Source organism: Chiloscyllium punctatum, chromosome 17 (genome assembly GCF_047496795.1).
Source record: "Chiloscyllium punctatum isolate Juve2018m chromosome 17, sChiPun1.3, whole genome shotgun sequence".
Classification (NCBI taxonomy): domain Eukaryota; kingdom Metazoa; phylum Chordata; class Chondrichthyes; order Orectolobiformes; family Hemiscylliidae; genus Chiloscyllium; species Chiloscyllium punctatum.
The window spans coordinates 71,201,897-71,224,135 of NC_092755.1; the positions used below are offsets into that span (position 1 = coordinate 71,201,897).

General features: G+C 41.2%; 1 long non-coding RNA gene across 1 annotated transcript; it reads right to left on the reverse strand.

Annotated features, from left to right (window-relative positions):
- Positions 1-4,824: 4,824 nt before the first annotated feature.
- LOC140487700 (uncharacterized) lies at positions 4,825-8,961 on the reverse strand. Its single transcript, XR_011962871.1, has 3 exons — positions 8,869-8,961; positions 8,011-8,110; positions 4,825-4,988 (listed from the first exon to the last, which is right to left on the reverse strand). It is a non-coding gene; the product is annotated as an uncharacterized lncRNA (long non-coding RNA).
- Positions 8,962-22,239: the final 13,278 nt, after the last annotated feature.

Below are 22,239 nucleotides of genomic sequence, written 5' to 3' on the forward strand. Positions count from 1 at the left end.
ATGACAAGGGCAACACTGGCAATACTTTTCCCATGATACTTAGAAAGGAAATGGCTCAGAAGTTGTTGCAATTACTCTGGTCACTCTGTTCTTGTAAAAGGTCACAATCCCTGCAGCACACATATCCCAGTGCATTGTGCCCTCCCTCTGATAGATGCAGAAGCTCGTTTAGAAGCTGCAGGAGTGCTGGATTCCTATATAGGGGAAGGGAAAGGCACCATTAACCAAATGGACCAGAGAGCTGCCCTTTCATTGGAGTGAGACCATTGGTGGTGGTTTAACCTGAGGGTCACCACGCCTCAGACAAGGGGAGAGGTTGAGAAGGAGAGTTCTTCATGGCAATCTTAGCCGGTGTGGGAATTGAACACACTGTTGGCACATTGAGCTATCTGGCACTACCTAAGATGCACTGTCAAATGATATTGTTCTCTCTTGCAGCCATATGGCAAGATGATGCCTGTTCAATCGAGTGGAGAACAGTAGGTTTTTAGCTGAGTAGACCATATGGCTGAGACTGAGAGAAGGATCGTATTTCTTCTTTGAATGAAAATAATTTCAGGGATTCCACCCTAACCATAATGCACTGCAGACAGTGATCTGTAATGCAGTCAGAGCTGAAGTAGATGTATGTTGAGAATGGAGTTTAGAGTCACGCCTATGATGATCAGATCCAGTTGGCGCTAAAGCCCTGATTGTGATGCCTCCACAACATCTTATAGCATGATTTTGTCTGAAAGAAGTCATTAGTTACATGCCTTCTGAATCATTGTTGGGGGTTCTTTCAGAGAGTAGCAGGTCTCTTACAGCAAAGGCTACTATGTGATCACATGTTTCCCCTGAAATTTTCCCCTGCTTACTGAATGAGTAATGTTTCTTTTCAGGGATCAGCTCTCAGTTAGCCTGGCCTTTCCAAGGAAAACTATGTCCATGTTCAGGCTATCATGCTCCATATCAGTCATTGCTGTCGAGCACATATTTTCTGCTAATGCCATGCACACGAATGTGGTATTTCGATGTACTAACTGAAGAGGTTCATCTTTCTTTCTCTTTGTTTGCATGGTGCAACTGTTTCTGTCCATGTGTTGAGTAGAGACTTTAAACTCCAGCTGCCTACTGAGATATGGTGGATCAGAGGCTGCCCAGCACAAAGTGGGCACTGGTTGATTGGTTGGGTATAATGGTCCCTCCTAGTACTGGAGGCAGACTGTAACACCCATTCCATCAATTTGTAACTGGTGTTTCTCATGTTGTGGAAATTCTGTACAACAGATCAGGAATGTCTTCTCCAGAGTGTAGATTTAGACTGCTCAGCCATCAGGGTCACCAACTTGCCCGTCCTGTATGAGCCCAAAAGAATTCAGCAAATAGCATTGTGCAGGGAAATACGTGGTCAAGTTTTCAGATGGGAGACATTTTTAGATATGTTGGGTTCCAAAGCAGAATTTTTTTCAGGATTTATTCCCTTAGACTTACCATTCTGCAAAGTCAGGAGTCTGGGTCCTGACTGGCAGGATATCTCTACATGCTGGTGTGCCTGTATACTCCATATCCCAGTACCAAATCCTTCCTGAGTTCCTCAGAAGCTTTACCCTGAGGTTATAAGGGACACAGTTTCCGAGTCTCAGCACACCTAAGGTTTGGGTTCCGCCAGGGCTACTCAGCTCCTGACCTCATTACAGCCTTGGTTCAAACACGGACAAAAGAGCTAGATTCCGGAAGGAAGGTGCGAGTGACAGCCCTTGACATCAAGGCTGCATTTGACCAAGTGTGACATCAAGGAGCCTGAGCAAAATTGGAATCAATGGGTATTGGGGGTAAACTCTCTGGTGGCTAGAGACATACCTAACACATAGTAAGATGATTGTGGTTGTTGGAGGTCAGTCATCTCAGCTCCAGGGCATCTCTGCAGAAGTCCATCTGGGTAGTGTCCTTGGTCCAACCATCTTCAGCTGCTTCATCAATGACCTTCCCTCCATCATTAGGTCAGAAGTGGGGATGTTTGCTGATTATTTCACAATGTTCAGCACCATTCACGACTCCTCAGATGCTGAAGCCGTCCATGTTCAAATGCAACGAGATCTGCACAATATCCAGGCTTGGGCTGAGAAGTGGCAAATAACATTTGTGCCACACAAATGCCAGGCAATGAGCATTATGAATAAGAGACAATTTAACCACAGCCCTTTGACATTCATTGGTGTTACCATCACTGATTCCCTCACTGTCAACATGCTGGGCATTACTGTTGACCAGAAACTCAACTGAACTTACCACATAAATACGTGGCTACAAGAGCGGGTCAGAGGCTAATACTGTGGCGAGTAACACACCTCATGACTCCCCAAAGCCTGTCTACTATCTATAAGGCACAAATATGGAGTGTGATGGAATACTCCTCACTTACCTGAATGAGTGCAGCCCCAACAACACTCATAAGCTTGACACCATCCAAGACAAAGCAGCCCACTTGATTGCATCTCAAGTATTTACTGCCTCCACCACTGACGTTCAGTAGCAGCAGTGTGTACTATCTACAAGATGCACTGCAGAAATCCACCAAGAATCCTCAGACAGCACCTTCCAAACCCACAACCATTTCCATCTAGAAGGACAAGGGGAGCAGATATATGGAAACACCACCACCTTCAAGTTTCCTCCCAAGCCACTCAACATCTTGACTTGGAAATATATCGGCATTCCTTCACTGTCGTTGAGCCAAAATCCTGGAATTTCCTCCCTAACAGCATTGTGAAGAAACTCACGGCAGATGGATTGCAGCAGTTCAAGAAGGCAGCTCACCGCCATTTTCTCAAGAGCAACTAGGGATGGGGAACAAATGTCCCTCCAGCCAATGACTCCCATATCCCACAAAATGAATAAATAAATAAAAGGCTGTATACTGACGGGGAAACTTGTACATTTGGCTCTTTTGTTTTGTTTAGCTGACAGCCAGTACTGTAGGCTGAGAATAAGAATCAAAGCAACACTTAGAAATAAATAAGCTCCTAACTCTCCACAGCCACATGCTAGATGCTTCATATTGACCTGCTGGATACACCAGCTACAAAATAATTGCTGAAAAATAATTCATCGACCAATTTTCTTTCATATCGATATTCTTCAATTTTTTACGTTGTTGCTGCACATCAGAGATTTGGGTTGTTCGCTTGTTTTGTAATTATACAGAAGTGGAGTGAAAATTATAGGTCTCAAAATATCATTCTCCAACTTATGGACACAATTTTCACTGGGACTGTAATCCCCTGGTCCAGTTGAAGGCTCGTTTTGTTCATAGTTTATTGAGTTTGAAAAAGGATCTTGTAATTCTGTGAGTGCAGGTTGAAAACAATATTTAATTAGAATCTCTACAGGGTGGAAACAAGCCTGTCAGCCTAACAAGTCCACACTACCCCTCCAAAGAGTAACCCATCCCCTATCCTATATATAATATATACATATATTTACCCTGACTAATGCACCTAACCTACACACCCCTGAACACTATGGGCAATTTTAGCACAGCCAATCCACACATCTTTGGATAGTGGGAGGAAACCAGAGCACTTGGAGAAAACCCACACAGACACAGGGAGAACATGCACACTCAACACAGACAGTCATCTGAGGTGGGAATCAAACAAAGGCTCTTGGTACTGCAAAGCAACAGTGCTAACTACCAAGCCACTGTTCCACCTCTGATACTCTTCTCTGGGTTTACAAATGTGCCCACAGTAAGCAGACAATATAGTGAATTTTCAAACTCTGGCATTAAAACTGATTTCAGGGCCCAGGGAGAAGAGTTCACTGAGAGGAATACTGCATAGTCATTTCTATCAATAACTGAGTCACTTAGAGGCTGAATGTCAGTGTTTGTTTTGTTCAGATGTCTGCATGTTTGTAAGTATTTAGATTATCTTTGGTTCTGGAATTGAAACATTAACTGACTTGATTAATTTAATTGGTTCAGTTTGATTATTTCTAATTGACCGAGGATGATCTGATTTATAGAGTCATAGAGATGTACAGCATGGAAACATTTATCATGTTTTATTTGCATAATATTGCTGGGAGCATTTTACTATTCGTCTAAATAATTTGAATGAAGGGATTGAAGGTATGGTGGCTAAATTTGCTGAAAACGCAAAGGTAGGTAGGAAAGTAAATTGTAAAAAGGACATAAAGATCCTACAAAGGGATAGCGATAGGTTAAGTGTGTGTGCAAAGATCTGGCAAATGGAGAACCATAGGGGAAAGTGTGGAATTATCCATTTTGCTGGAAATAATAATAAAGAAGCATATTACTAAAAGGTGAGAGGTTGCAGAGCTTTGAGCTGCAGAGATCCAGGAGTCGTCATGGATAATCGCATAAGCTTAGGATGCAAGTACTGCAAAGAAATCTGTTAAATGTTATGGTTTATTGCAAAGGGAATTGGGAAGTTATACCTCAGGTATACAGGGCATTGGTGAGACTGCAGGGTACAGTGTAGGGTCCTGGGCTCCTAGTATTTATAGAAGAATGTTGTTGTTTTGGAAGTGGTTCAAAGAACGTTTACTTAGACTAATACCTAAATTGAGCAACTGCTTTATCAGGAAAGGCTATACAGGGTAGACCTGCATCTCCTGGTGTTTCGAAGAGTCAGAGGTGACTTAATTGAAACATATTGATTTGGCCTATCTGCCCCCATCCGCTCCACCCTCCACTCCAACCTATCGCCATCATCCCACACCTTCACCTACCTATCCCCTTCCAAGTTACCTTCACCCAGCCCCATTCCCTCCCACTTATCTCTCAGCCCCCTTGGGCCACCCCCTTATTCCTGATGAAGAACTTATGCTCAAAACGTCGATTCTCCTGCTCCTCGGATGCTGCCTGACCAGCTGTGCTTTTCCAGCAGCACATTCTTTGACTCTGATCTCCAGCATCTGCAGACCTCACTTTCTCCTTGACCAGTTGGATGTTGAAACAATGTTTCCTCTTGTGGGAGAATCTAGAAATAGGGGTCAGAGTTTAAATGTAAGACAGTGGTCATTTAAAACAAATACGAGAAACTTTTTTTTATCTCCAAAGGTTGTGAGTCTTTGGAATTTCTTTCTTCCAAAGGCAGTGAATGCAGAATCTTTAAATATTTTGAAGGCACCAATTGATAGACTCTTGGTTACTGAGGAGATGCAAGATTATCAGGAATGTGGAATTAAAATCCGATTAACCATGACCTTAGTGAATAGTAGAACAGGCTTGAAGAGTCAAGTGACCTGCTCTTGACTCTTACTCATATGTTTGTGTTTGTATGTTCATTTTATTAGCATTGCTTCCCATTCTCACAGCTTGTGATCAATAACATTTCCTTCCAGTCCTCAACGAATAAATGATTAACTGAACAGTTCCTAACATCAAATTGATGGTCTAATGGGCATAATCATTGTTGCTTTATTGTAAAAGAACAACTAATTATATTTAGGGGCCACTGTTGTTTGTGATTTACATAAATGATCTGGAAGAGGGCATTGTTGGTCTGATCAGTAAATTTGCAGATGACACGAAGATTGATGGAGTAGCAGAAAGCACAGGGGATTGTCAAAGAATAGAGGAAAATATAGATAGACTGGAGAGTTAGGCAGAGAGGTGGCAGATGGAGTTCAATCCAGGCAAGTGTGAGGTGATGCATTTTGGGAGGTTTAATTCGATAGCAAACTATACTGTAAACAGAAAAGCCTATGGAAAAGTTGAGAGCAGAGAGATTTGGGAGTTCAGGTTCATTGTATCCTGAAGGTGGCTGCACAGGTGGATGAGTGGTCCAAAAGGCATACGGTATGCATGTCTTCATCAGACGGTGTATTGAGTATAAGAGCTGGCAGGTCTTGTTAAAATTGTACAAGACTTTAGTTCGGCCACATTTAGAATACTGTGTACAGTTCTGGTCACCACATTGCCAAAAGGATATGGATGCTTTGGAGAGGGTGCAGAGAAGGTTTACAAGGATGTTGCCTGGTGCATGAGTAGGTGGGGATCAGAGGGATACAGATCCTTAAGAATTGGGTGATAGGTTTAGACAGTGGATTTGGATCAGCATAGGCTTTGTATCATGCCTTGAACATAAGCTGCTTCCCAGAAGCATTATATAACAAAGTTTGACACTAAGATACATAAAGGGATTGTTGCTGTTGCTTTTTTGTGTAAGAATACAATTGCTGTATGTATAGACTTGAAAATTCTGAAGAACTCTATTAAATCTTCACTTAATCTTCTCTAGTCTAAGAACAATTCCAGTTGCATCTGTCTCTATACATAACTGAGATCTCTCATCCCAGTGCCATTCTAGTAAATCTCCTTCATATTCTGTCCAAAACTTTGATTTTTTTTCGAAAGTGTGGTGCTCACAATTAGATGCAATATTCAAAGTGAGCTCTAACCAGTGTTGTGTAACGGTTTAGCATGATGTCCTTGCATTTATGCTCTATTCCTCTAAAGGATTTATAAAGATTTTTCTTTGAGGCTTTTATTTTTGTTTTCTTTGAGGACCTTCCTTCTTGCTTTACCCGTGGTTGAGGTCATGATGCCCTGGGTCAGACTTACCTTCGGGCAGGAAGTCAAGTAGAAGATCACCAGGTCTCTGTCCCTGCTCCCTTGCTAAAATTACACCAGTTACATTCCCAATCCTTTTTTTTCCAAAATGCCTCACTTCACTTTTCACTTGCATTGCACACCCTCTGCCAATATTGCATGCCCAAGTCACCACTCTGCTTCTGCCCTTGAGTCCTACTATGATCCTCCTCATCAGTTAGCTCAATTGCCTAGACGGCTGATTTGTAATACAGAGTGATACCAGCAGCATAGTTCAAAGTGGCTGAGGTTACCATGAAGGACTCTCCTTCTCCTTATCTTATGCATGGTGACTCTCAGATAGTCATCTCGACTGAGGGAGCAGCCCCATGGTCTGGTAACACAATTGGGATTTTATCTTATCTCACTGCAATCCCTAGCTTTGACTCATTTGAAAGCTTTGGAATTATGTCATCCATATGCAAGGTCAAGTAGACTATATACGTCAAATGAGTTGGTCCACTGCCAACTCTTGTTTAATCCAATGGACTCAACTTTGCTAAAACGTTGACTGTGTGGCTTTTATCAGCCACCTTTTACAAGTCTATGACCATGAAATCAGACAGTACACTTTGTTGGGAGCGCATCTCCTCATTTTCTTCCTCTCTGGGAAAGCTTTAGAAAGGATTTAAAAAGGATCGACAAAACTGATGGCAGGCATGAGAGAAAAATCTGGCCTTGTTCTTTTCAGAGAAGAGAGATTTGAGGAGGCTTTCAGAATCATGGGTTTCTAGACAGAACAGATAGAGTAAAGTGCTCCAATTGGGAACAAGCTTGAACACTAGAAGGCATTTGGTATGCTTTCCTTTATCGGTCAAGACTACTGAGCATAGGAGTTGTATTCCTGATGAAGGGCTTTTGCCCGAAACATCAATTTTCCTGCTCCTCGGATGCTGCCTGAACTGCTGTGATTTTCCAGCACCACTCTGATCCAGAAATAGGAGTTGGGAGGTCATGTTGTGCCTGTACAGGACATTGGTTAGGCTACTTCTGGAATATTGTGTGCAATTCTGGTCTCTCTAACATAAGGAGGATATTGTGAAATTTGAAAGAGTTCAAAAAAGATTTACAAGGATATTGCAAGGTTTGAAGGTTTTATCTATAAGGAGAGGCTGAATAGGCTGAGATTGTTTTCCCTGTAGAGTTGGATGCTTAGGGGTGACCTTGTAAAGGTTTATAAAATCACAAGGGGCATTGATAGGGAAGGTAGACAAGGTCTTTTCGCTGCATTGGGGGAGACAAGAACTAGTTAGGGCATAGGTTTAGGGTGAGAGGGAAAAGATTTAAAGGGGACCTAAGGGGCAACTTATTTCCATTCAGCTGTCCGAGCTTAAGAGAGGGCATTCGTAAGAACATCAAGCTCCTGAGTAGCAGTGCTAGTATCAATCCATGCACAGTAGCATGCTCACCAAAATAACTTCTGGTGTGGCTGGTGGAACAGGTTCGGGGGGCTGATTGGCCTTCTCCTGTTGCTATGGCTGCCACCAGAATTGTTCACACAGTCGCAACCTATTTCAGAGACAAAGTGGCACCTTAAGACCAAACAAAGATGCCTAGCAGGTAAATGTTATGCCTAATAAACTCAACAACTTCATTGACCTTTCCTTTTATTTCTTTACTAAAAAAGCATTGTGGTTCTAAGAACAATTGTTCAGTGTAGGTAAACTGTTTGTATTCTAAGCAAGTAATCAGGAGTCAGAGTGTATTCTTCACCGAAAATTGACGAAAATTACCAAAACACTTAAGCAAGTGAATTCCATTATTTGTATAAATAATGCACAACTCGAACAAGGCCTTGAAGATTCAAGATTTGGAGATGCCGGTGTTGGACTGGGGTGTACAAAGTTAAAAATCACACAACACCAGGTTATAGTCCAACAGGTTTAATTGGAAGCACACTAGCTTTCGGAGCGACGCTCCTTCGTCAGGTGATGAAAGCTAGTGTGCTTCCAATTCAACCTGTTGGACTATAACCTGGTGTTGTGTGACTTTTAACTTTGAAGATTCAAAGAAGGGTTACCTTTTCAGTTGTATAATGTAGAAACTCCTATTCTCAGTACTTCAGGAACAACTAATGTACAATCAATAATTTGAAAGTAAACTATGGATGTAGAACACCGAGACAATGTTATTTAACTCAGGCTTCTCTTAGGGATCATAAGTTTAATTAGATAAACTTAATGAGCAGTCACCCTGTAGACTGAGCAAAGGCATGAAGATTATTAATATTAATAAAGGCAAAGTAATCGCAAGCACAGAATGCTTACCTTTTGATCTGAAACCAATCTTAAAATGGAAACATTCTTCAATTCTTTCTATCTGTACTGCACATATATATTCAAGTTGCACTCAAAGCACCAATATCTGCAGGCTGATTACTCAATGTCACTGGTGAATTGTGAAACTTTCACAGTTAGTTTCCTGTACTTTACAATGAAACCACAATGCACAATCGAATTACAGTTTCACAGAACTGGGTTCAATTGATCATCTTTTTATCTTGAAAACAACACCTTCAAAACAGCTTTGAATCCTGCATTTTAATTTGTTAAAGCTTTAGGAGGACAGATATGAGATTAGCTCACTTCAATTTTTTTTTAAAATAAAATTGATTTTATGGATCACCAGGATAGGTCAAAGTTGTATTTGGGGAGGAAAGGCTCAACAGCTGATCCGAAACAGACTGCTGACACCACGCCCAATCCACCTTTCACTGAGAGGGTTGGGGCAAGGTTGATGGAGTTTCACACAGAGTGTTCATTGCATTGTGCTAGCATTTAATGCATTTGTTATGGACCAGATGAAATTCCCTCAAAATATATTCAGAACACATCCAGACCCTAACTGTTTCTTATTTTAAAGGTAAATGTGTTGCATTCCAGATGCAATTTGATCAGTCAAACTACTTGATGTTAAGCAAAACATACTTTATTCAGACACTGTAGTTAAAATATAATAAAAGAAAGAAGAAATTGGAATAACTTAACTCTAATGGAAAACTTAACAGAATAGTAGATTATTTAACTACTAAACAGTAACTGTCCCAATGTAGTAACCTCTGATAAACACACTCTTGGCAAAGACAAGGTCAGTAGAAGAGATTGTTTCACAGGTGTTTCACAGGCATTTCCCGAGTCCAGGAGGAAAAGCATCAAGATAAGCTCTGCAAGAAAGTGAGTAGCTGGGAAAGAGTAGCCTGCAAAACCAGTCTTAACACCCCAGCAGCTGCTACTGAAAATGAAAACTCCTGGTTCTGTTGGACCTTGACCCCACCCATTCAGGCTGCTTCTATTGTTCCAACTTTTAAAAAACCCAAGGCCTCTGAAACTGATTACACTAGTGACTCTGAATAGACTGCTTGACATCCCTCTCTCAATCTTTCTTCATTAAAAAAAGATATATCTCTTAAAGCCATATTTCATCACACACTTCAACCCCAGAATGTCCTCAAAATGGATTAATTTTCCATTGTTAGCATGCACTGGCATATTAAAGATTCTACTGTTTCGTGTATTTAATGCTTCACCTTTTCAGTGTCTTATCTGAGCCGACCAGTTCCATCACCTATTTGTTTAATGGAAAATAAGACCTTGAACAGCAGAATGCATCCACCAGGGAACCATGGAAACAGTCTCACGGTGCCAGGAATGAAGGGAAGTTGAAATGGCAGAAGATATTGGCCAGGATCATCTCATGGTCATGACATCATCATTATCAAGCCATCCACATACTGCAGGATATTTAATTAGGCTAATTTTTGACAACACATGAGACCCATGCTAAAAGTAGGCCAGGGCTTCATTACAAGTGTTGAGGTCAAACAGTATCATTCAGTCCCCAACACAATTGTAGTTGGTGTGTACTTAATGCCTGTTCCCACCCACAGGATCAAACACCAGCCTTCAAAAAGCTATAAGTCAACAGGAGGGTTGGAAAGGTAAGGGCAAGATGGGATGATATTCACCTGAATTTTAAAAGGGATCTTGGGTATCTCTTGCTCTGCCTACTCCAACCATCCATCTCCCTTCTAATGTCTATCGTTCTCAGAACCCATTCACCTAATTACAGGTTCCATGGTGCCATCATCCCTCTGTATAAAACATGACTTGACACCAGCCTCAACAGCATCCCCCACCAGGGCTTGAAATGAAGTCCAGGACCCTCACCTTGGTGATTTAAGGCAGGCTGCCAATTGACTGGGTGACATCACATTGACAACTTGAGTTAAAAATCAAGGTATTAGTCATTGGGTTTAAGCACATTTATAACTTAGTGGAGCATTTGATTCTGTCCTTTGTGGAGGAAACAAGTAAGTCAGACAAAGGAGAGCCATGGACATGATTTATTTGTATTTCCAGAAGGTCTTTGACAAATTATCATACAGGAAGCTGCCAAATAAGCTAAGAGATCATGGTATTAGTGGCAAGGTACTGGCATAGGCAGAGGATTGGTTATCTCGCCGAAGAATGTGGGCATAAAGGGGTCTTCTTCAGGATGGCATAAGATGACTAATGAAGTTCTGCAGGGGTCATGTTGGGACCTCAACTCTTCATATTCTACATTAAGGAAGGAACTGAGGGCATTGTTGCTAAGTTTGCAGATGACGCAAAGATAGGAGGAGGGACATGTAGTGTTGAGAAGCAGGGTGGCTGCAGAAGGACTTAGATAGCATAGGAAAGGGGACAAAGGAGTGGCAAGTGAAATACAATGTGGGAAATGTTTAGCACTTTGATAGGAAGAATAGACATAGTTTGAGATTGTCTGAAGGTTAGCACGCAGGTTCAGTTGGAGTAAGGAAAGGCAAATACAATTTGGCATTCATTTCAAGAGGGCTAGAATACAAGAGCAGGGATGTACTCTGAGGTTGCATACGACCAAGGTCAGACACTGGTCAATTTAGAATATTGTGATCCCATATCTAATGAAGGATCTTCTAGCCTTGGAATCACTTCACAAGAGGTTTAGAAAAAATGACTCTGGAGGTGAAGGACTTGTCATATGAGGAGCAGTTGAGGAAACTGAATCTATACTTGATGCAATTTAGAAGGAAGAGGGGAGGACTGGATAGAGTGAAAATGTTTCTATTCACAAGAGTGACTAGGACCCAAGGGCACAGCCTCAGAGTAAATGCACAACCCTTAGAACAAAGACGAAGAGAAGTTTCTTCAGCCAGAGTGTTGTGAATCTGTGAAACTTATTGCCACAGAAGGCTGTGGATGCCAAGTTACTGAGTATACTTCAGACAGAAATGGATAGACTCTTGATTAGTAAGGGGATCAAAGATTATGCGGAGAATAGGATTGCTAAATATTCAGCCAGATCAAATGATGGTGCAGACTTGATGGGCCAAATGGCCTAATTCTGCTCCTAATCTTATGGTCTTAAAGTCCTTAGTATTCCTGATATCCACTTCCTGCTGAATTGCAAGACTGTTCTTGTTTTTAATGAACCTTCAAGAATACAGTAAAATAGGAAGGAAGTGATCATTGCACAGATATTTAAACACATTCAGCTGCCTGTAGTGGATAAATAGTCCTCAACTTGTATACTTATTTTGAAGTGGTAACTATTAGGCTGAAAGTGACAAAGCTCCTTCCTTGAAAAGATATCCACTCAGATGTAAAGTATCAAATGAATCTACATATCATTTTCCTTGGCTTAGTGACATTCTGAATTTATAATTTGTTCATGTTGTTGTCACAATTCATTGCAGCCCAAGAGATCAAATCATTAACAGTTTTCATGGAAAAATATTTACCCTGATTAACATTTCCATTTAAGGCAGAAAATGATGTTGCTTCAATAGACAGATAACAAAGGACAGCAGTGAGGTGCTCATTATAACATCACCTCTTGCTCCAAAAGCCATGAGGTGTGGATAATGGAAGGATGAATTCTTGTTACACCTTGTGCTTAATAGATGAAGTACTCGAAGTACCCTAGAAATTATATCAATATTCCTTGCAGTACTTGTATTTGTTTATGACTTTTTAAAAAAATACCTTGCTTGCTGAAATAGTAGCTTAAATAATTTATATTGATTTTATCACTGAGGTTGTATTGAACAGATGAGCATGCAGTCAATGTTATAGATCATTCAATCGGTCAAAAAAGTTTTATCATAATCCACATTCACGAGGTACTTCTCTTTCTTTGCTATATTCAATCTGCATTGTGCCTATGGACAGCTAAACTGAATGCGGCTTCTCATTTAATTGTAATAAGTTAGACTGTCCATTGTCTCACATGTCTAGCTGCCATTTGCCTTCGATGACTTTGACAGAATCAACAAACAGAAACTTTGAGCAGCCCACCCACAATATTCGGCATGGACAGAGCTCCTCCCCCCTGCCCAGAGAGGGAAAATAACCCCTGTTTGGTGCTGCTTCTTTTTTTCCCTCAGTCTTACTGAGCTGGCTTTCTTTTGTCATCCCTACATGTATCTCACCTTCCAGTTTTCATTCGATGGTGTCTCTGACTATGTTTACAAGCAGCCCTTGCTGATTGCCAGCCCATGCATTTGTGCAGTTGTTGCAGAGAATTATTGAGAGTGTACATCACAGAAACAGCTGATTGGTCCACATGGCCCATACCAGTATTGCATGTTTATGATTTCCTTTAAAAAAACAAGAAAAACTTTGTTTTCTGGGTAATACTAGCTTAAATAATTTATATTGACTTTATAACTGAGGTCACTTTATCTAAACCTGTCAGTCCGTCCTTCTATTCCATCTTTCCTCATCTGCTTACCTAGCGTCCCCTGAAATTTATCTATATTATTTACCTCAACCATTTCATGTGGTAGCAATTACAAAGTCACTGTGAAGTGTCCTTTTGTAAATCTGTTTTAGATATCCAGGTTTGATGGCCCCTAAAGCATGAGTTCTGCACATATCCTTCATCTCTTTTACTGTCAACCTTTTGCATGGGCTATTGTCTTTTAGCTACCTTTCTCAATTTTAAAAAAATGCCATGAAATTAGTTTGTAATATTTAGTATTGTTAATCAAAAAGATTTTATATCAAAATTATTTGGTTCTCCTGGTGTTGGGGACTAATCCAGCAGAAAACCTTTAGTCGAGTGTTAAAAAATAATAACTTGCCTACAAACGAAAAGCATGTTTCAGTGTGCTAATAAGGAGCACCTATAGGCTTGATTAGCAAGGATTAACATCTGAATTTATGTTTAGCAACAAGGGTCATACACAGATCACAATTTTATCTGCTTTGAGCCTGTATGTAATTATTCGCAGAATTGTATTTTGGTAATTAAAGTGTGAGTTCAACTGAACTCTGTCAGAATTCATTGCCAGAAACATTCACTGAGTTAGTCAGCATCTGATAGAATAGCTGAGTTCATGTTTCAAGTGTAGACCCTTTGACAGAAGCACAAAATAATAGCAGTTCATATTGAATAGGAGTAGAACAAAGGGAAGAGAGCTGAAGGAACACTTGCTGAAGAATGGTAAGTAACTGAAATGATAACTACATGAGATACAATGAGACAAATTAAAGACTTTGGCATGGAATTTACTATAATGCTGTTATTGTCAATGAACATAAAAATGTACATCGTTGTGTTCACTGATTGTTAGTGACAAAGGGAAGATAAATATTGGAAAACTTACAATACACCACAGTGACCATCACATAGGTTTAAATCAGGATGAGGGTGGGGCTGGGGGGAAGGTAGCTGAGAGTGCAGTAGCTGGATGGAGGTTGGGGAAAGGCAATAGGTAAAGGCAATATTCCAAGTGTGGCTGCACTAGCGTTTTGTATGGTTGCAGCATGACATTATGGCTCCAGAACTCAATTCCTCCACCAATGACACCTAACACACCTCATGCCTTCTTAACAGCACTATTAACCTGAGTGGCAACTTTCGGGGATCTATGTACATGTACTCCAAGATCCCTCTGCACATCCATACTACCAAGAATCTCTCCATTGACCCAATATTCTTCCTTCCTGTTATTCTTCCCAAAGTGAACCACTTCACATTTATTTGCATTGAACTCCATTTGCCACCTCTCAGCCCAATTCTGCAGTTTATCCAAGTTCCCCTGCAACCTGAAACATTCTTCCACACTGTCCACTACTCCATTGACTTTAGTGTCATCTGAAAACTTACTAATCTATCCACCTATGCCTGTGTCTAAGTCATTTATAAACATCAGTGGTCCCAAAACAGATCCTTGTGGCACACCACTAGTAACCAGACTCCAGGTTGAATATTTTCCATCAACCACCATTTGCTGCCTTCCTACAGAAAGCCAGTTTCTAATTCAAACTGCTAAATCACCCTCAACCCCATGTCTTTGCATTTTGTCCAACAACTTACCTTATCAAAAGCTTTACTGAAGTCCATGTACACCACATCAATTGCCCTACCCTCATCCACATGCTTGGTCACCTTCTCAAAAAACTCAATGAGTTTTGTGAGACATGACCTGCTCTTGACGAAACCATATCAACTATCTGCAATCAAACTGTTGCTTGATAGATGATTATAAATCCTATCTCTTATAATCCTTTCCAAAACTGACTGGTCTATAATTACCTGGGTTATCTCTACTGCCCTTCTTGAACAAGGGCACAACATTTGCAATTCTCCAGTCCTCCGGTACTAAACCTGTAGACAATGACAACTCAAAGATCAAAGCCACAAAGGGTCCAACACCTCCTCCATAGCTTCCCAAAGAATCCTCGGATAAATCCCATCCAGCCCAGGTGAGTTGTTCACTTTCACTCCTTCTAGAATTGATAACACTCTTCCTTACTAATCAATCCTTTCTAGTCTAATATCTCATATCTCACTCCTATCCTCTACAATATTCTTCTTTTCCTGAGTGAAAACCGATGAGAAATATTCATTTAGCACCTCTCCGATCTCACAGGGACCACACACAACTTCCCACTGCTGATTTTGACTGGCCCTGTTCCTACCTTAGTCATTCTTTTATTCCTCCCTTTGCTCTTCTTAACTCTTTACTTCCTAGCTAATCTGTAACTCTCATCACCTCAACTGAACCATCTTGTCTCATTGGCATATGTCTCCTTCTTCCACTTAGCAAGAGATGCAATTTCTTTAGTAAACCACAGTTCCCTTACCTTATCACTTCCTGACAGGCAGCATCCAAGGAGCAGAAGAATCGACGTTTTGGGCATAAGCCCTTCTTCAGGAATGAGCTCATTCCTGAAGAAGGGCTTATGCCCGAAATGTCGATTCTCCTGCTCCTCGGATGCTGGCTGGCCTGCTGTGTTCTTCCAGCACCACATTTTTCAACCCTGGTCTCCAGCATCTGCAGTCCTCACTTTCATCTAACTTATCACTTCCTCCCTGCCTGACAGGGACATACCTATCAAGGACATGCAATATCTGTTCCTTAAACCAGCTTCACATTTCAATTGTCGTCATCCCCTGCATTTTGCTACCACATTCTATGCATCCTAAGTCATGCTGAATCACATTATAATTGCCCTTGCCCCGTCGATAACTTTTGCACGGTGGCATGTATCTATCCCTTTCCATCACTTAATTAAATGTAACTGAATTATGGTCACTCTCTCCAAATTGCTCACCTACCACTAAATCAAACATCTGGCCTGATTCATTACAAAGCACCAAATCCAGTGTGGCCTCCCCTCTTGTCAGCCCCTCAACATACAGTGTCAGGAAACCCTCCTGTACACATTAGACAAAAACTGATCCGTCTGACGTACTAGAATTATCACGTTTCCAGTCAATGTTGGGGAAGTTAAAGTCCCCCATAATGACCACACTGTTCCTTTCACTCCTCCCCAGAATCGTTTTGCTAATCCTCTCTTCCACATCCCTGGAACTCTGCGGAGGCCTATAAAAAGCTCGCAGCAGCAGGAGCTCTCCTTTTCTGTTTCTAACCTCAGCCCATACTACCTCAGTAGATGGGTCCTCATCAAAAGTTCTTTCAGATACTGTTATACTGTCCTTTACTAACAAGGCCACACCTCCCCCTCTTTTACCGCTTCCCTGTTCTTAATGAAAGATCTAAACCTGGAACCTGCAACATCCATTCCTGACCCTGCTCTATCCATGTCTCTGAAACAGCCACAACATCGATGTCCCAGGTACCTATCCATGCTGCAAACTCACCTACCTTATTTCAGATACTTCAAACCAGCTTGCACATTCCTGTGATTGTGAAACTCTATCCATGTCCTCCCTACTTTCATCTTCCTGTGCACTGGAAATACATCTCAGGTTCCCATCCCCCTGCCAGACCTGCTGAGTTTCACAAGCAATTTCTGCTTTTGATTTAGATCTCCAGCATTTGCAGTTCTTTGTTTTATTTTGATGCGCTTTAGATCCTTGCAGATTAGAATGAGCATTGCTAATGTTTTGTAGAATTTTTTTATGATACGTGACCATGCTAACGAGGGACAGAGGAAGGGCAGGAGATAAACTTTCGGCTTCGTTTTATGTGAAAGTGCATCAGGGTAACACGCACACCAAATTCTGGTGGCAACAAGTTATTGTTGTATCATAAAACTAACATTACATACCCAATTGCATTTAAGCAGCGTCTTTAAAATGGAGAAACATCCCCTAACATTTTTACAAATTGGCGTAAGAAACTGACTGCAACCCAGAGTTGGAGATGTTATTTTACCTTCACTGTTTGGGTGATGACCTAATAGAGTGAAGCACCAATCCACTTCATTTTCAATGCACTGATGATTACTTTGTGAAGGTGGAAATGACCTCCAGAGACAGTTGATCAAAAGTTAGGGAAATTAGGTGTTTTCTTTTTCTAATGGAATGTAAACAATGGCAGAGTGATAGAACACCAGATAGGTTTAGAACAGGAAGAGAGTTTTTAGCTCGCCTGAAAACTGTACTTAGAAATACACAAAGTGTCCTGATCAGGTGTACCCTAGAACTCTGTAGGAAGCTGGGGAAGTGATTGATGAGCTGCTTGCTGAGATATTTGTATCATCAATAGTCACAGGTGAGGTGCCGGAAGACTGAAGATTGGCTAAGGTGGTGCCACCATTTAAGAAAGGTGGTAAGGAAAAGTCAGGGAACTATAGACCGGTGAGCTTGACCTCAGTGGTGGGCAAGTTGTTGGAGGGTATCTTGATGGACAGGATGTACATGTATTTGGAAAGGCAAAGACTGATTAGGGATAGTCAACATGGCTTTGTGCATGGGAAATCCTGTCTCAATAACTTGATTGAGTTTTTTTTGAAGAAGTAACAAAGAGAATTGATGAGGGCAGAGTGGTGGACGCGAATGCAATGTTGTCTCTTATCTCAAGAGGGTTGGAATATAAAAGCAGAGATGTACTACTAAGACTTTATAAAGCTCTGGTTAGGCCCCATTTGGAGTACTGTGTCCAGTTTTGGTCCCCACACCTCAGGAAGGACATACTGGCACTGGAACGTGTCCAGCGGAGATTCACACGGATGATCCCTGGAATGACAGGTCTAGCATATGAGGAACGGCTGAGGATACTGGGGTTGTATTCGTTGGAGTTTAGAAGATTAAGGGGAGATCTAATAGAGACGTACAAAATAATACATGGCTTTGAAAAGGTGGATGCTAGAAAATTGTTTCTGTTAGGCGAGGAGACTAGGACCCGTGGACACAGCCTTAGAATTAGAGGGGGTCATTTCAGAACGGAAATGCGGAGACATTTCTTCAGCCAGAGAGTGGTGGGCCTGTGGAATTCATTGCCACGGAGTGCAGTGGAAGCCGGGACGCTAAATGTCTTCAAGGCCGAGATTGATAGGTTCTTGTTGTCTAGAGGAATTAAGGGCTACGGGGAGAACGCTGGCAAGTGGAGCTGAAATGCGCATCAGCCATGATTGAATGGCGGAGTGGACTCGATGGGCCGAATGGCCTTACTTCCACTCCTATGTCTTATGGTCTTATGGACCTATATGGACTTCAGTAAAGCGTTCGACAATCTTACTCATAGTAGATTGGTTAGCAGAATAGAGGGAAAACTAGCCATTCTGGATACAGAAATGGCTCAAAGGGAGAAGACAGAGGGTGGTGGTGGAGGGTTGCTTTTCAGACTGGAGGCTTGTGACCAGTGGAGTGCCACAAGGATCAGTGCTGGGTCCACTACTTTTCATCATTTATATAAATGACTTAGATGTGAACATAGAGGGTGAAGTTAGTAAGTTTGCAGACGACACCAAAACTGGAGATGTAGTGGGCAGCGAAGAAGGTTACCTCAGAATACGACAAGATCTTGATCAGATGGGCCAATTAGTCGAGGAGTGGCAGATGTATTTTAATTTTGATAAATGTGAGGTGCTGCATTTTGGGAGAGCAAATCTTAGCAGGACTTCTACACTCAATGGTAAGGTCCTGGGGAATGCTGATGAACAAAGAGACCTTGGAGCGCAGGTCATAATTCCTTGAAAGTGGAGTTGCAGGTAGATGGGATAATGAAAAGGCATCTAGCATGCTTTCCTTTATTGGTCAGAGTACTGACTATAGGAGTTGGGAGGTCATTGGTTTTTAGGCCACTTTTGGAATATTTCATGCAATTCTGCTCTCCATCCTACAGGAAGGATGTTGGGAAACTTGAAAGGGTGTAGAAAAGATTTACAAGGATGTTGCCAGGGTTGGAGCATTTGAGCTATAGGGAGAGGCTGAATAGGCTGGGGCTATTTTCCCTGGAGTGTCGGAGGCTGAGGGGTGACCTTATAGAGGTTCATAAAATCATGAGGGGCATGGATTTGATACATAGGCAAGGTCTTTTCCCTGTGGTGAGGGAGTCCAGAACTAGGGGGCATAGGTTTAGGGTGAGAGGGGTAAGATTTAAAAGGGACCTAAGGGGCAACTTTTTCACACAGACGGTGGTATGTGCATGGAATGAGCTGCCAGATGAAGTGATGGAGGCTGGTATAATTACAACATTTAAAAGGCATCTGGATGGATTCATGAATAGAAGGGTTTAGAGGGATATGGCCAAATGTTGGCAAATGGGATTAGATTGATTTAAGATATCTGGTCGGCATGGACAGGTTAGGCTGAAGGGTCTGTTTCCATGCTGTACGTCTCTGTGACTCTATGACTCACCAGGGTAACACCCTGAAAATTGAGCTCCACTATTCCCAAAGTTGTCACACATGTTAAAGCCTTTAAAAAGTGTATAAAATTCCCCAATTTTCCTGACTTTCAGGCCAGATTGATCGAGAGCACAGAACAAGTTTCTATACTGAACAAGTTGTCACAATTTATTGCAAGTAATTAGAGTTTAGCTACAGTCAGATCTTAGGCACTAAGATTGAATCTTATGTTAAGTGGGGTTTGTCAAAATCTAAAAGAATAATTGTTGTAGGAAATTCTCCTATCAGGGTCACAGGCAGGAGTTCTGCAGCTGCAAGGGTGAATCTAAGATAGTATATTACCTTCCTGGTGCCAGATTTAAGTACGTCTCAATATGAAGCATATTATAAAAGGGGAGAATGGGAAATGGGAAATTGTTGTACACATTGGTAGGAGCGACATGGTTAGGGAATATAAAAGGTAGAGTGAATATAAAAGGTTAGGTAGAAGGTTAAAAAGCAGAACCTCCAAGGAAGTAACCTCTGGTTTACTTCCAGTACCACATTCTAATGACCGTAAGAATAAAGGGTAGGGCAAATATATCAGTGGTTGAAGAGATGGTGTGATGTGCAAGGATTTGGACTTTTGGATTATTGGGATCTCTTCTGGGGCAGAAAAGACCTGTTCAAAAAGGATGGTTTTCACTTTAATGGGAAAGGGGCTAATATCCTGATGGGGAGATTTGCTAGTCCTATTCTGGGAGCATTAGAAAAGGCAGACAAGAACAAGTCAGAGAACAAGGTAACTCTGAAGAATTAAACTTTATTTCTTTCAATGCAAGAGGTCTTGCAGGTAAGGCTGATAAATTCAAATCATGTATGGGTGGAATGTATGTATTCAAAGCTAGGATGTTATAGCTATTACAGAAGGCTTGGAAAGGACAGTAGTGGCAGCTCAGGGTCTTAGATGCTACAGGAAGAATAGAAAGGGAGGCAAGCGAGAAGGGGGAGTGGATTTTTGATTGAGGAAAACATTACCACTGTAATTAGATCTCTGTCATTGATAACTGGTTACTAGGCCATACACCAATCAACTTATTGTTGTCAGCAAAAACTACATCTATGCACCCCCTCAGCTGCAAATCATCCACAACTCAAAATCCAATTACTGTTTGTTTAATCAGTCCTGTACACAATGCCTGCAATGGCATCAGGTTCCTGCCTTTGCAAAAACGCTCTTGCCAAAACATTGTTTTAAAAAAGCTCTTTCTCATTACAGCCCACAGTAGTTTTTGAAAAAAAACACACAAAATTTAAAAAGCACACATCCATGAAGAAAGGAGAAGCAAAGCCAAGATGAGAGGAATGTGTCAAAAAGTGTCAAACCTGACAAGACTGCAGAGATGGTTTTAGGAAAGGCCATTTGGATAAGGATTAAAAACATTCTGAATTGAAGCATTAGTTGAAGTTAATGAGGACAGGGCAGTGATAAACAAACAGGAGAGTCTATGCAGTACAAGGGAAGTACAGAGATATTTTCGAGACGTTGCACCTAATGGAGGATGTCAGGCCAATTGAAAAGTATTAGGTTAGTCAAATCAGGAAGTCACAAATTTGTAAAGGTTTTAGCAGTGGAGCAGACAGTCATATTCCTTCAGGATTTGCAGCTTTTCCCTAGGATCCCGACTGGCCCATAGTCATTCTCATTTCTGGTCCTTACTTGAATCCTGTGATTTACCCAATATGCCAGTGAGATAAGCGGCTCAAAGTTGATCCTTTGAAATGGGTGACAGACTCGAGAAAGCTCCCCCCAGAGATTTCAATGAAGCCCACAGCCTAATGCAAGTCAGTTCTAGCCTTGGATTGGAAAGGACATTGTTTGGTCACTATCGTTAATAAAACCAATTTCTCCAATAATGCTACACATATATATATATAATATATATTTTAAACAATGTACTATTGCTGTGCTGTTTCAGAAAACCTAAGGGCCAAATTTTCCACTTTGATGAAATAAACATAATGTACTTTGAGGCTTTTTTATTTCTATTCCATCTATTGTGCTGTGTTGTATATAATGGAATATCATTGTCTGTATATCTTTAATGGAAAAACTGGTCCCTGGCCAATCGATTGCTGAAGTAAAACTCAATAATTGAACAGCTAATGTATCTTATGAAGTATTCTGCTCACAGAAAGGTAACTGAATGCAGTATTACATCAAATGTCCGTTTGTCAACTTAATTCTGCATTTCCAATAAAGTCACAAAATAATTCAACAACTAATTGCTGAAGAACTTGCTGAATTGGAAATGTAAAATTAGGACTATGCTCCTATAGTGTGGTGGCATAATAAAAAAAAGTTCAATGAGTGACAGCGGAGTGCTGAATTGGTTAAATAATGAAGTGGGTAATTATCATCTATCCCTTTGTAATTCATTTTGTGGGATGTGGCTGTCACAGGCCAGTCAGCATTTATTGCCCATCCCTAGTTGCCCTTGAGAAGATAGTGATGAGCTGCTTTCTTTTTGAACTGTTGCAGTCCACCTGCGTAGGTTGACCCACAATGCCATTAGAGAGGAAATTCCAGGATAT